Raw genomic sequence first — 15,617 nt, forward strand, 5'->3', positions numbered from 1 at the left:
GCTTCCAAAGGCATTTTCCACCCTGTCTTTAGACTAAGGTGGACCTTCTCATGGAATTGGAGGAGCTTCAAGGTCCCTTCCAATCCGACCCATTCCATGCTTCTCTGATACCATTTAGGGCTCTGATTTGGCTCTTCCTATCAAAAGGCATCCAAACGTGGCTTTAGCATCAAGTTGAGCGTGCACATGTTCAGTGGATGCTTTTTATGGATTTTATAGCTGAACTCTTTGGAATTTGATGGGATTCTGTTGATAATAAAGTGATTAATGGCAGGAAGCACCATGTGGCTCCGCAGCCGATGCCATGGATGGGATATTAAAGCTCATCCAGTTCCAATCCAACCTTCCACTAGAGCAGGTTGCTCCAAGCCCCGGCCAGCCCGGCCTTGAGCACTACCAGGGATGGGGCAGCCCCAGCTTCCACCCATTCCAGTGTCCCACCACCCTCATGGTGAAGAACTTCTGCCTCAGATCCCATCTCAGTGTCCCCTCTGTCACTTTAAAGCCATTCCCACTTCTCCTATCCCTAAATCCCATGTCCAAAGCCCCTCTCCACATTGGTTTTAGTGGGTTTTCACTGTTTCCTCTGCTCTGATCCACCCCAACCAACGTCTTCTTCTCCTGTCATGAAAAGATTAAATAGGGAAGAGATGTTCCCAAGGGAAAACTGCTTTTCCCAGATGTTGGATCTTTAGGAACTCTTCAAGATCCCTGTTGAAACCTTGACTAGAGCTGGCTTGATTGCACACTTTGTATCCTTAGGGAAGCTGTCAGCATGACCTATAGATTTCCAGAACTGCCTACATATGCCCCTATGGAAGGGAATGGCCCCAACTAAATCCATTGGGATTGGATTCCAAAGGAGCAAACTTTAATGGCCACAAAGGAAAACACATGGAAAAGCTCTTTTGGATTCAGAAGGGTCTAACAGAGGGGCTTTGGATAAGGGGATACAGGGATAGGATAAGGGGGAATGGCTTTAAAGTGCCAGAGGGGAGAGGGAGATGGGATTTAAGGAGGAATTGACCTATTTTCTCAATTCCATACTGCAAAAATGAGTTTAGATCAACCTAAAAGGGACATTTTTCCTCTGGAAAGCAGCATTCCTGCAGGAGGTGATGCTGGAAGCAGAGCCATATTCAGCTTTCCGCTGTTTCCTACTTGCATATATCCCGATACCTTGTAGACAGTTTCCCTCCAAGCTCTGGTGCCATCCCAATCCCAACTCCTCGGCTATTCCTAGTGATGCTATTCCCATTTTACACGCCCTTCCCAGTTTTCCGGCCTCAGATTGCAGTGGTGACAGAAAACACGAGCGCAGGAGTCAAGAGGCGTGAGGAACCTCTATAGCTACAGCGCGGCACTGACTTGTACAACCTCCTCGGAGTAGGGTGCTCTACAGCCTTACTCACTGCGTTAGGCTGGGGGAAGAGTAGTAAAACCAGACCTTAACACGTATCTTCACCTTTGTTGTTGAGAAAGACAGAAGGAAAACCAATTTCAACCCCAAAAGAGCAGGATAATGGGATCAAGCTGACAAAGGAATGTCAGATGTACATGGGGAAGTGCCACCAAGCTTCCACCAAAGTGACAGAGGGGCAGTGGTGTGTCCTGAGATCCGGGTGCTTTACTCAACAGATTGGAGTAGGTTTAAGACCCAGTTAATGCCAGCAAAGTCAAACTTACCCAGGTGTCTCCTAGGACTTGGGTGTTCTGCTTGGTTTCTTCTTTGTCCCCTGAAGTTTGCCTCTTCTGGAGAAAAAAGAAGAAGAGCTTGAGATGGGCTGTTGGGAAGAAGTTCTTCCCTGCAAGGGTAGTGGGACACTGGAACGGGTTGGATGGAGAAGCTGGGGCTGCCCCAGCCCTGGTTCAAGGTCAGGTTGGAGCAACCTGCTCTGGTGGAAGGTGTCCCTGGTTGGAACTGGATGGGCTTGAAGGTCCCTTCAACCCAAGCCATTCCATGAGTCTTTAAGAGGCTGTGTAAATGTTGTGAGCTTGCCCTTTGACAGTTTAAAGCAGGTTCCTTGGAGCATGAAGGAAGTATTGAGTATGGAAGAGCAACAGTAGACAGGAGACAACTCCTGCTTGTCGCAGCCTGGCCAAAGGTCGCTTTACAACCTCATGCAGGCCTACTCCAAAGTACTCCGTGCTTTCCTTGCCAGGAGGAAAGAAGCTCAGCAGCTATTTTTAGGCTCCTCGGCCTTGAGGAACAACAAGATCACCTCCATCGTGAAGGCTCCACAGCCCTTAGTCATCCCCCAGCTGCACATTCCCGTGTCTTCAGCAGGGCTTGTTGCTCTGAAAGGAGAACAAATGTCTTTGATTTCAACCAACTCACTTCTTCTGGCGGGCTGACAGCGAGGCGGAAAGATCCACACTCCTTTTTCCTTGGTGTTCTTCCATCCTTGAGGCAGCAGAGCTGGTCCTGTGGGAATTGGGACACTCAGCATGGAATGGGTTGGGTTGGAAGAGACCTTCAAGCTCATCTAGTTGCACTAGAGCAGGTTGCTCCAAGCCCCGGCCAACCTGCCAGGGCTGGGGCAGCCCCAGCTTCTCCTTTCCACCCATTCCAGTGTCCCACCACCCTCACGGTGCAGAACATCTTCCCAATATCCCATCTCAATGTCCCCTCTGGCAGGATAAAGCCGTTCCCCCTTGTCCTGTCCCTTTAAGGTCCCTTCCACCCCAAACCATTCCATGATTCCCAACGGCTAATAGATTGGGGGGGGGTTCACATCGCTATTCCTTAGTTTTCCCTGCTGATCCAGCACTTGGAAAACATGGATTGACACGCTCCAACCCTTCATGACCAAGGCAGGGAAACCAGTGAGGTTCTGAGCTCACTGATGGGAACGAGATGTTCTCCTCAGACCTAAACCTAATGTCTGAGTATCTCCGTTGGTGGGGCTTACACAGCCCTTACGTCTGGTGTTCAATGCCTTTATTAAGCACAAAGAAAGCCCCCCCAAAACTCTGTTGTCCTCGAAACAAAGGTTGTCATTTCTCTCCTCCGCGTGCTGGAAGCAAAGGAGCTTAATATGGCACTGCCCCAAATCCAACGGGAGCAGAGGCAAAATCCACTTAAGTGAAACCTCCAGCTCTTTGTGTTGGGCTCTTAATACACTTAGAGGAGCAGCTCCACTCCTTGTAGTAGACAGCCCTTTAGTCTTCCCTCTCTGATAGCTCATTCAAGCAGCTAATTGGGGAGGAGAACTAATCCAGGCACCGTGGATCCACGTATTGTCTTCTTCATCCCTTTGCCACTCTTCTTTTCCAGGCCTTTTCTGGGCATCCTCTTTAATTCCATTAGGAGGACGAGGAATGTGGGGCAGCACAAAGAGCCCAACTTCAGGATCCACGGCGATCCTCGGATCTATAATGTAGGATAAGAAGGACAAGGATTTGCTGCCATCCATAAAGCCACTTCCAAGAACACTTCATATGGTAAAGGATGGACTGGTAAATCTCATCCAGGCCTTATCCGTGCGATGGATGAGCCAGGAAAACGCCAAGGAAATGCCATCCAGGGCATCCAGGAGGCCACGGGGCAGCTCTGCTCTGGAGCCAGGCTCCTTAAGGGGAGACCTTAGAGCAGCTCCAGTGCCTGAAGGGGCTCCAGGAAACCTGGAAGAGGGGCTTTGGGCAAGGGATTTAGGGATAGGAGAAGTGGGAATGGCTTTAAAGTGACAGAGAGGACACTGAGATGGGATATTGGGAAGACGTTCTTCCCTGGGAGGGTGGTGGGACACTGGAATGGGTTGAAGCTGAGGTCCTCACCTCATCTTCAAGCCATTCCCAGTTGTCCCATCCTTAAATCCCTTGTCCAAAGCCCCTCTTCCAGCTTTCTTATATCCCCTTTAGACCCTGGAAGCTGCTCTAAGGTCTCCCTGGAGCCTTCTCCTCCCCCAATTCCCCCTCTTTTCCATCAGGATAACGGAGCAGAATCAAATCCTGCTTTGTATTCCAAACCAGGGAATGTTGCCTGGGCAACCCAAAGGGTCACTGAAGGAGGAGGAGGATGAGAAGGAGTTAAGATGTTCTCCTTCCCATCCATCCTGCTGGAAGAGGGACTTGCCTCACAGCCTGAGGCCTCAAAGCAGCAGCCAAGCACCTGTGAAGGAATGCAGCTGCAAAAGCTTGGGAATACTGTGGGAATGGCGACAGCTCGCTGATATAAAGCAGCAATAAGAATGCTTTGGAAGAAGGCATCGCACTGGAGTGGCATTCCTAAACATTCCACACACGAGGAACAGCACATCTATACTGATACACTGACGTTATTCCTTCCTCCTCCATATCTTCACCTACCCCAAAGCTCCAAGGTGCAGCCAACGCCTTCCCTCACCTATCCCACTTGGTAGCAGCTTTACTTCTGTCTTACTAAACCCTAAACTAAAGTGGGTTTGGTTTCCTCCTCTCCTGGAATGGCTCCATGAGGTTTATCCTTAAGTAATAGCCAGGAAAAGGGAAATGATCCTAAATGAAGGTTGATTTGATTTAGGAAATGGGCAAGAGAGAGAAAATCAAAGCAAATGAAGTGAAACTGGAGGAATTCAGGTCTTGCTCAACACAAGGAGCAGAAGGACTTACTACAAGGAAGTACTTAGGTACAGGGTTGCGTGCGGCCCACGTTGGGCTTAGAATCATGGAATGCTTTGGGATGGAAGGGACCTTAAAGCCCATCCAGTTCCAATAGGGACACCTTCCACGAGAGCTCCAAGCCCCGTCCAACCTGGCCTTGAACCTCCCCCAGCTTCTCCATTCATCCCATCCCAGTGTCCCACCACCCTCCCTTCTTCCCAGTATCCCATCTCAGTCTCCCCTCTGGCAGGTTAAAGCCATTCCCAGTTGTTCCATCCCACCATCCCTTATCCAAAGCCCTTTTCCAGCTTCCTTATCACCCCTTTAGGCCCTGGAAGCTTCTCCAAGGTCCTCCTGAAGCCTTCTCACCTTCTCAGTGTTCTGTTCCTCACCTCCCAGGATGTCGGAGGAACATCAAACCAAGCCCATAAAGGGGGAAAAGTCCCAAATTCCCTGGAATAGTCCCTTCTTTTCCCTACATTTGCCTGTGTTTAAGGAGAAGAGGTGAAGGGCTTCCCAAAGGGCACAGCAGGGGACAACTGGGCAGGAGGCCACTTGAACACCTCGAAGGTCACTTGGCTGATCTTCTGCTGCTCAGGGTCCTACTACCTCTTGCAGGACCTCTTTGGAGGCTCTAAGCACCATCAGTGTTCGCTGTGTCCAGGACTGATTCCCGCTCCTGAACTGTTCCCAAGGTTTGAAGGCAGGAGCCAAACGGGATGTCTGAGCTCCCCCTGCTGCTCTCCTGCGTGAAGCTGGATCTCCCGCCTGGAGCAGCCAGGAATTCCGCTCCAGGGGCAGGTGGCTTTGCCCATGGAACTGGATGAGCTTGAAGGTCCCTTCCAACCCAATCCATTGCCTGCTCTCCACATGGACCTTCAAGCAGCTTTTCCTTCCTTCCTCCTTAGCCTGTTCCTGGCGGCTGGATCTCTGGAATGCAAATCCCTTGGCTTCGGAAGCCCTGCTCAGCTCCAAACGCACCCTCCCTTGGCTTTCCTTGGGAGCTCCAAGCAAGAGGAGCCCATTTCCTGCTCTTCTCGTCCTTGATTCCATCCCAAGGCTCCGCTCTCCTCCCTATTTCGGGAAGCAGGCTATCAGCTCTGCACATCCTTGGCACCCCCTTTGCCTCCCGAGCAACGTTCTCTCCTCCAACTGGAGTTGTCATCTCCAAGCAGGGACTTTGGCTGCCTCCTGCTTCTATCCTTAGCACCATTCACAGCTCTTCTCCTACTTCTGGCTCTTCTAATCTTAGCTCCACTTCTATCTATAGGGTGGCTTCAAGCCTCAAGGTCTCACACTTGGTGTTCGAGCTCCTCCTGGGCCAGGGCCAAGTAGGTGAAAGACTCAGGAAGAGCTTCTCCCACTTGTAGAGGGGCCAAACGAGACGTAAACCCGTCTCTGGAGCCACCTGCCAAAGGGCTTGGCCAGGAGAAGGTGGCTCTTCCTGCTGCCTCTTGTGGCCAGGCTCAAGGTATTGTCCCAAGGATGTGGAGTTATCGTTTCCCTAAAGATCCACGCATGGAATTCCATCTGGATCTGGTTCATCAAAGCCAAGCTGGCTCATTTCAGAAGCCACAAGCTGCTCCTCTGTCCAAGTGTCTTCTTGGTTCTTCTCCATGGGGCCCAATGGGTGGCCATAGGGGTTGGAGAAGCTTTCCTCAGTGGAGATGTGGGGCCTTCAAGAAGGCTGGAGAAGGTCTTTGGACAAGGGCCGGTCCCCACAAGGGGGAAAGGCTTTAACCAGAGCTGAGGTATGGTCTGAAGAACCTCAACCAGATCCCTCTGGTCTTCAGCCAGAGCAAGTAGGAAGCTCCAAGCAAAGGCCACGGATGGGCTCAAGTGTAGAGAAGCCCCAGTCGGCAATGGGACAAAGTCAACCTGCAGTGGTCAGGGACAAGATCAGGAGGGGCCTGCACCATGTGGTGGGACACTGGAACAGGTTCTCCAAGGAAGTTGGGAATGCTCCATCCTGCCAGCGGAGCAACCTGCTCTAGTGGAAGGCGGCCCTAGATGGAACCAGATGACCTTAAGGTCCTTTCCCACCCAAAGAGGCCATTTGTCCTGCCCGAAGACCTGAAACGGGATGAATCCTCCTCAGCTGAAGGTGCTTCCCTGGGAGAAGACGAGGAGAAGAACTCGGACCAGATGCCAGCCTAAACTTAGGTGCTCTGCACCCATCTCCAGATGGATGCAGTGAGCAGCATACACTTGGCAGCTGGAATGGGTGGCAAGGAGCTGATGCCTTGACATTCCTGAAGGCCAAGTGAAGCTTCCTGTGTGTTGGCAGAGCCCAAAGTGTCTTCTCCATCCTTCTGTGACACGCTTGCTTGCTACTTGTGTCACTCCCATGTTCCAATTGCTGAGATGATTCATGCTGTCAATCCCTGGCTCCACGCGGATCCCTCCTCCGGGTTATTTTGGGAGCAGTGGATACATGGAGCATGGAAGGAGACAAGAGGCTTCTGCCAACCGGGCTTCACATGGAGATGCTCCAAAGGGTTGGAACATCCTCTGCTCTGGAGACAGAGCGAGCCGGGCTTGGTGGCTCCATGGAGAGCTTGGAGCAGCTTCCAGGGCCTCAAGGAGCGACAGGAAACCTGGAGAGGGGCTTTGGACAAGTGGAAGTGGTCCCTGGAAGTGGTCGGAAGGACCTTCAGCTCATCTAGATCCAACAGGGCCACCTCCCACTCCTCTTTTCCCTTCTCTCTCTCACTTGTCTCCATGACAAACACCTCCAGATGTTGTGCCGACCCTCCTGGAGACCCTCTGCAGGTGATGCCCCATCTCTGGGAGACCATAAAGCAGGTTGACACCATGGCCTAAGGTGGCACCACAAAGCCAAAGCTCCAGGAGACCAACCCAAGTGGTTTTGTCTCTCTTCCAAGGCCTTGATGGCCCACGTTGGAGCTCGGCTGCAGCTGGTTGTAGCCGTGCCACGTTCCAGGGAGGCAGGAGCAACATCCGTCTTCTCCATCACCCCTTTGGATGGCATCTAAAGGCCCCCCGTGGAGGAGGAACGTTGTCGGGGAGAAAACGAGCAGCAGAATTGATGGAATCATCTCCATTTCTCCACCAGCACCTGGAAAAGGGGCTTTGGATAAGGAAAACTGGGGCTGCCCCATCCCTGGCATGTCCAAGGCCACCTTGGATGGGGCTTGGAGCAACCTCTGGTCCTTCTTCTGGCTGGGACCTTGGCTTCCATGGAGCCATGGGCAGGGATGGAGGGGATGGAGATGGGGCTTTGGGGTGCTCCTCCGGGTGTTAATGGGGACACATGGTGCTGGGTTGGCATGCCAAGCTCCTCTCCAGCACCCGGAATTCCATAGCAAACTTCCCAGTGGCTTTTCCATTCGGGAATGAAGGAAAAGGGGTGGGAAATACATTGTGAGTCTCCTCTAAACCGGTTCAATCCCTCATCTCCGGATGTGCATCCAGCAGGAATCACTCTGGATGGAGGAGGAATCGGAGGGATTCCAGAGGCCTCCAGCAGCTCCGGCTTCCCAATGGGATACCAGCTGCCTTGGCTACACCATACATGGCTGCATCATGCCAACGTCATGCTATGGCCATACCATACATGGCTACATCATGCCAACATCATGCCATGGCCATACCATACATGGCTACATCATGCCAACATCATGCCATGGCCACATCCATGTAGACAAGGCCTTAGTGCCGTGGTGGCCTTGGCAGTGCTGGGTGGACCTGATGCTCTTCAAGGCCTTTTCCAGCCCGGTCGATTCCATGATTCCACGACATTCCCGTGCTAACTCCAGCGCGCTGCCACCAGGCTGATGCCAGAGGAGCCATCGCGCTCCCTGAGGACACGGGGCTGCCCTTTCCGCCTGGGAGCAGCTCGGGATGCTCCCCGAGATCCACCCCTTTGCTTCACGCCTCGAAGCCCACCCCCCGGCGCTACGTTCCCCCCCCCCCCCGGCATTCCTTATATCCCTGCCTTTTCCTGCCCCCCCCTCCTCCTCCCTGGGCCTAAATGTCACCATCTCCCCCTGCGGACGAGGCGGGAGCAGCCGCCCCCCCCGTGCCTCCATCCGAGCTCCTGCAATCAATTCCAACGTGGAGTTTCATTTCCTCCCATGACTCCGGGCCCCATCTGCGGCCCAGCTGTTGGGAGCAGGGTGAAGCGGTGGCCCTCCTTGCATGCCAAAGCAGCTTCCCAAGCGGAATTAGCCTTGGAAAAGATGAAGTGGAGCCACTAAACCCCCCCCCCCCCCCCCCCCCCCCGTTTATTCCCGATGAATATGCATGGAGCAAGGGAAGGAAGATTAAAGCCAGACAAGGGCTTGTTTACAAGCCTGGCCACCACCACAAGCGAGCTTGGCCTCGAGCCGGCAACTAGGAATGGGAAACCTTTGGGCAAGGCATTAGGGAGCAAAAGCAGATGGTTTGGGAAGCTTTGATTAGCTTGGAAAAGCATTCATCAAGGCTGGGAATGGCAGGGATCGGGGTGGCGGAGGTTGGAGCCGTTGTGCTCTTAAAGCCACAGCGCGCTCTTTTGTACCGAGCCGGAGGCTTCCAGGTGCTGGGAGAGGCCTCGGGTAGAGACAGGCAGGGAATAGGGGAGGAAAAGGGGGAATTGTGGCCTGGGCTGGGGCTTCAGCCTGTAGGATGGAGAGGAAGGGATACAGGGATGCTGCCTCCTTGCTTCTCCCTCTCAAGGGAGGCGCTGCATTAAGGTGACGAATGGAGCCAAGCTGTTGAAGGAAAGCATCCAGGGAGAGCTTCGAGCAGCTTCCAGAAAGCTGGAATGGGGGCTTGGATATGGGATTTAGGGATGGGCCAAGGGGGAATGGATTTAAGCTGCCAGAGCGGGGATTGAGGTGGGATAATGGGAAGTTCTGCACCATGAGGCTGGTGGGACATCGGGATGGGTGGAAGCTGCGGCTGCCCCATCCCTGGAAGGGGAAGGTGTCCCTGGGGAAGTGGATGAGCTTTAAGGTCCCTTCCATCCCAAACCATTCCATGCTTTTCCATGCGTGCACGAGGAGATGGACACGTGTACATACATGTGCAGCACACGTGTACATGCATGTGCACGTGTGTGCAGGCAGGAGACACCCCAAGCACAGGGCTGCAGCACAGAGGGACCTGCTTTGGGTTTGGACCATTCCCTTTGCCTTCTCCCTAAATCCCTCATCCAAAGCCCCTCTCCAGCTTCCCTGCCACCCCTTTAGGCCCTGGAAGCTGCTCCGTGTTCCCATTGGAATCCTTTCCAGGCTGAACAAGCCCAGCCTGTCTCCAGAGCAGAGCTGCCCTCGGAGCATCCCTGCGGCCTCATTCCAACACCTCCACATCCCTAAGAAAACTGGGATTTTCCCCCCTGGATGTTTTATCCCATCATATAACAAAGCCTAAAATGGGAAAAACAATTTGGGATTTATCCCACCCCTTTTCCTCCTTCTTGGGATCATCCCTTTGGCTCCACATGGACCCAACCTCTGGCGTTTGCTTCCCCCTTTATGTTCCCTCCTTGAGTCTTCCTTTTGTATCCCGCCTTTGTATCCCTCTTTTCCTGTTCACTCCCAGCTCCTTGGAACATTCCCATTTCTCCCATAATTTGCTGCAGCTGCCGAGATGTTCCTTCCCTTTTGATCACTGTTATTAATGATGTGCTCTAACATATGCAAGCCTTGCAATCCCAGCTACTATTTCTTCCCCGGCCTTTCCCTTCCCCCTTTCCTCCTTTAAGGAAGTGCGGGGCACATGTAGGGAAGCTCAGGAGGAGGGAATAGGGGGCAGCCCCTCCTAGGGGGCAAAAAGGGCTTGGGAACATTCCCAAAAGAAGGATACTGGCTGCATTTGGGGATGCGGGAATCACTGGTAAATCTCTGCTGGTTCATTCTTCATCCCATCTTTTACGCTCCTATGGGTTAATAATGGGTTTGGTTCCCTATGGGTGCTTCCCGACCACATTCCATGTGGGAATGAGTTGGATTGGGATGCAACCAGCTTGCTTTATGCCATTCTGTGTGGGGGGGGGTCTGCACTGCCTGAGCCCATTGGATTGAATGGCTTTAAGCTGAAAGAGGGGGGATTGGGATGAGATCTTGGGAAGTTCCTCACTGTGAGGGTGGTGGGATGGTGGGACAGGATCCCCATGGAATGCTCCAGCCCTGGAAGTGTTTAAGGTCATGAAGGTGGCCCTGGCGTGGAACTAGATGGTCTTCAAGGTCCCTTCCACGCCAACTCATTCCATGATTCAATGGGATTTGGTTTCCCAGCAGTTCCAAGCCATTCCCAGCATCCCAAAAAGGCTTTCTCTCTCCGTGAATGGAATTCCTGAGGCAGCAAGAGGGTTGGACTTGGATGAGCTCCATGTCCTTACGCAACGCTCCTATAAAACCTCCATTGTGGTGGAGAAGGAGGAGGTCAGATCCGTAGCATCCCTCCCACTGCTTTTCCACAAGGGAGAGCTCAAATCCATGGATCCTTCCCAAGTTTGATCAGAGGAAGAGCTCTTTCTCCTGCTCTTCCTCTCCGGCCTTTTGGAAGCTCGCAGCTTCCTACTTGGAGCTGAAGGACGAGGGATAGAGCCACAGCCTTATCCCAAGATGCCCTCTGGAATTAGGGCTTTGGAGCTTCCATGGAGGAGCTGAAGGCCTCATCCCAGGGTCCGGGTGGTGATCCTGAAGGAGCAGAGCCGGATCTGGCTGCAAGGTGCCAGATCCAAGCCCCCTTGGGGTGCAGGGTCGATGCTTGAGCCATCATGGAATGCTTTGGGAAGGGACCTTAAAGCTCACCCCTTCCACCAACCCAGATCCCTTTGGATCCCATCCCATCCTTCCACCTCACACCACCTGGTGTCCTCCCGCCCTTGCTGAGGGTGCTGGCTCCCACTGTCCCTGGTGACCACCATTGGAGCTACCTATGGAGGTTCTACTTCATTCCCAAGTGGATTTCAGCATTCCCAGCGGCTGGAAGAGCCTTGAACCCCTTGTGCTGCAGCAGGAATGAAGCCAAGGATCAAGGAGGTGGGTGCAACCAGAGCACCTCCGGTTGTCCCTGCTCCTTGAGGAGGACTTGGCCATCACACGTGGATGCGGAACCAGAGGCTCCAGAGCTGGGCCGGCCTGGAGGAGGCTCCAGGGAGACCTTAGAGCAGCTCCCAGGGCCTGAAGGGGCTCCGGGAACCTGGAGCGGGATGGGATGAGGACTTTGGGCTTCCAGCGGGAAGCGGGTGAGGGATGGGGAGGAAGCTCCTCACGCTGAGGGCGGTGGGACCAGGGGGTGGGTTGAAGCTAACGGCAGTGTTGAAGGCCGGGTTGGAGCGAGAAGGGAGCATCAAGGAGATGAGCTGAAGCTCGGAGGCAAAGCATTCCATGATTCCATTATGGATCTGGGGGCCACAGCAGCTCCTTGGCCCACGTGGCATCATCCTGGTGAGCTGGGATGGGCTGGTGCTTCCCATGGGAGCAGCCACCTCACCCACCACCCTCAAGTTAAGGCCAACCCTGGAGATTCCGTATCTCCCTTTCCCATTGATAGGAATTCCAACCCTTTCCTTAAACATTCCTTTCATTCCCAAACCCATCCCAACATCTCTCTTGAACTCATCCCTATTTAGCCCTCTGAGAAGCAGCATTCCCAAGGTTTGCACTGAAACGCAATTCCAAAGCCACTTTCGGCCGCTCCAGTTGGAGCATCCTTAATTCCCTCCTTCTTTTCCATCAGAAATGGAAAACCTGGGATAATCCCATTCCTTAATGCCACACTAATGAATTCACTTCATTAATGGAGGATAATTAGTTTCTATCTCCGAGCAAATTGGGCTCCATTAGCATAGGAAAAGCTGATTTCCCATATCCAGGCGGGAATATCGAGGCCTAATAGGAATTAATAGTGGAATTAAAGGGTGTTATTAATAATTAATATCCCGTTATTAATGTCAGCCTGATTGCCCCCCATTAGAGGTCACTATGGGCTTAATCCCGGCTAATTCCATAGAGGATCAGTTGGGAAGTGGGAGATGTGAGAAGCTTAAGTAGAACCTTCCTGGTGGGAAGGGGGAGTTTGGTCCCATGGCAGGCTGGGAATGAGCTGGGAATGATGCTCTTCCCATGGGAGGCAGGGAGTGAGCTGGGAATGAGTTGGGAATGATGCTCTTCCCATGGGAGGCAGGGAGTGAGCTGGGAATGAGCTGGCAATGATGTTCTTCCCATGGAAGGCAGGGAATGAGCTGGGAATGAGCTGGGAATGATGCTCTTTCCAGCTGGAAGGGCTGGTGGTGAAGGGAGGGGGGCAAAGCCTTGGGAGAGCAATGGGAATGGTGGTGGCCAAGCACTGGGAGAGCAATGGGAATGGTGGTGGCCAAGCACTGGGAAAGCAATGGGAATGGGGGTGGCCAGGCACTGGGAGAGCAATGGGAATGGTGGTGGCCAAGCACTGGGAAAGCAATGGGAATGGTGGTGGCCAGGCACTGGGAGAGCAATGGGAATGGGGACCTGCTCATGCCACAGGCTTGGAACTGGATGAGCTCGAAGGTCCTTTCCAACCTAAAGCATTCCATGATTCCATGAGGATGTGCTCCCGTGTGGATGCTGGTGGCCATGGAGCTGCTCCAAGGGCTGAGGGAGCTGCGCTGGTGCAGCTGGAGAAGAGAAGGCTCCTTAAAGGGAGACCTTGGAGCAGCTTCCGATGCCTGAACTGAGGAAAAGCAGGGAAAGACGGGAAATGAGAGCTGGATCTTCCTCCCCTCCTGCTGCAGATGGTGGGGATCCATCTGTGGCTGTCAAGCGTGTCCCAGTGCCAAGATCCAAGCGAGGAGCATCAGGTTGTTCCCGCAGCCGAGATTCCATCCAGTGGGTGGAAGCTGGCAGCTTCCAGGCTCCGTCATTCCAAGAAGGTGGAAAAGGCTTCCTGGGATGGGGACACAGAGGTGGCAGGAGGGTTTGATCCAGGGAGGAAGAGGAGAAGGATCCAGGGAGAGCTTGGAGCGGGATCACCTTCCACTAGAGCAGGATGCTCCAAGCCCCGTCCAACCTGGCCTGGAGCAGCCACAGCTTCTCTGGGATGCATGGAATGCTGAGCAGGGATAGGGTAGGGAATGCAAGCAGGGATGCTCTATGGGATGCTGAGCAGGGATGGATTATGGGATGCTGAGCAGGGATGGGGTATGGAATGAAAGCAGGGATGCTCTATAGGATCCCTACTCATCATCCCGGCCACCATTCCCGGTCCGCATCCCTTCTCCCTTTGCTTTTATGGCCACCGACATTCCAAGTCTCTTATTCTTCCTTGTTTTCCCTCCAAGGGATGCTTTGGGATCCGGATCCCTCCCAGCGCCAGCTCCACTGTGCCTCTGGCAGCAGCGCTTCCCAGTGACATTTGCTCGGGAAGAGCATCCAAATACCCTTGATTCCCAAGAAACACGTGCAACATCCTCAAATCCCAGTTCCTACGTGGCTGGAATTCCTCATTCCCAAAGAAAAGGATCTTTTCCACCCCATCCCTCCTTTTAGATGCTGCTATCCCCAAATAGCAACACGGAAGCTGCTGTCTCCGGGCATGGTATCTGTCAGCTTTTGATCCTAAGCCAGGAAAGATGGAATTCTGGGATAGCAAACCTCCCCGTCCTGACAGTTTCATGCTTATTCAGTGTAATCCTGAAAGATGGAATTGCAAAGGTGGGAAAAGGGAAACAAGCTTCTAAGGGGAGTAACGGCATTCCATGGTTTCCTTTGGATACTCCGCTAAGGATGAGCCCTTTCCTGTTCCTCTGACTTGGAGGGATTGGAGATGGGATTCAGGCCTGAAAAGCTGGATATCATCTAATTCCAAAGACTTACAGTTGGATACGGCATTCCAGCCTTTCCCTACAACCAGCCCCATTCCCTATTCCACATCCTGCTTGGAAGTTATCCCATTTAAACCAACCCTCCCGGCTAAGTCTGGTCCATGAGATTCCACACCAAATCCATGGCTTTTCAGTCCATGGAAAGCCAAGTTGCCCCCATCCCGTTATCCTTTGGGAACTGCTCTTAAGCCTGGAATCATGGAGTGAGTCAAGCAAAGGAGGGATCACAGCAGGAATAGTCCCTGCTCCTACCTTGGACAGGATCCGAGCTGCAGCGCCAGTCCTGGAGGCTGGAATGTCGGGATGCAAGTGGGATTCAGGGAGGACAATGATGAAGTGATCGGGAGCATCTTTGTGTCCTTATCCCTTGAGGACAATGGAAACGGGGCATTCCTGAGGCCTGGCTTGGAATTCCACCTGGAAGAGAAAGTGGGAATGCCGGGGTCAGTGTTACAGCCAGGATGTGATGGGATCATGGAATGGCTTGGGAAGGACTTAAAGCCCTTCCAGATCCAAGAGGGACACCTTCCACTGCAGCAGGTTGCTCCGAGCCCCGTCCAACCTGGACATGAGTCCATGCATGAACACGCACGTACAAGCATGGACACGCATGTACAGGCATGCATACATGTTCACCCCCACAGAAGCACGCACATACACGTACACACCCATACAGCATGACATATGTGCATATACATGCACACGCACATGCATGTATATACACATGTACATGCAGATATATGCGCACACACTCACCTACACGCATGCACATGCACGCACACACACATATACACACATGCACACATACAGATACATACATGCACATGCACGCACATACACGCATGTACATGCATACATGCACATGCACACACACGCACACGCACATACACGCACATGCATGCACATACACGTGCACACATACATGCGCATAGATGCACACGCATGCATACGCGCGCACACACACACACATCCAAGCCTGCACACATACATGCGCACACATGCACACACGCACACACATGTGCGCGCACACACACACGCGCCCCCCCGCTCTCGCGGCGCCGCCGCCCGGAGCCGCGCAGGGACAAAGGGGGGGGGGGGGGGGGGGCACAAGCAGCGGCGCGAGCAGCTCCGGAAGGGGGGGGCAGAGAGCAGCGTGTGTGTGCACACGTGTGTGCGTGTGCACATGTATGTGCATGTGTCTACATGTATTTGCAGGCTTGTG

General features: G+C 53.3%; 1 long non-coding RNA gene across 1 annotated transcript; it reads right to left on the reverse strand.

Moving 5' to 3' along the window:
- Positions 1 to 1,703: 1,703 nt before the first annotated feature.
- On the reverse strand, positions 1,704 to 14,805 carry LOC115603185. Its single transcript, XR_003989821.1, has 4 exons — positions 14,648 to 14,805; positions 3,227 to 3,373; positions 2,339 to 2,425; positions 1,704 to 1,752 (listed from the first exon to the last, which is right to left on the reverse strand). It is a non-coding gene; the product is annotated as an uncharacterized LOC115603185 (long non-coding RNA).
- Positions 14,806 to 15,617: the final 812 nt, after the last annotated feature.

Source organism: Strigops habroptila, chromosome Z (assembly GCF_004027225.2).
Source record: "Strigops habroptila isolate Jane chromosome Z, bStrHab1.2.pri, whole genome shotgun sequence".
Lineage (NCBI taxonomy): Eukaryota > Metazoa > Chordata > Aves > Psittaciformes > Psittacidae > Strigops > Strigops habroptila.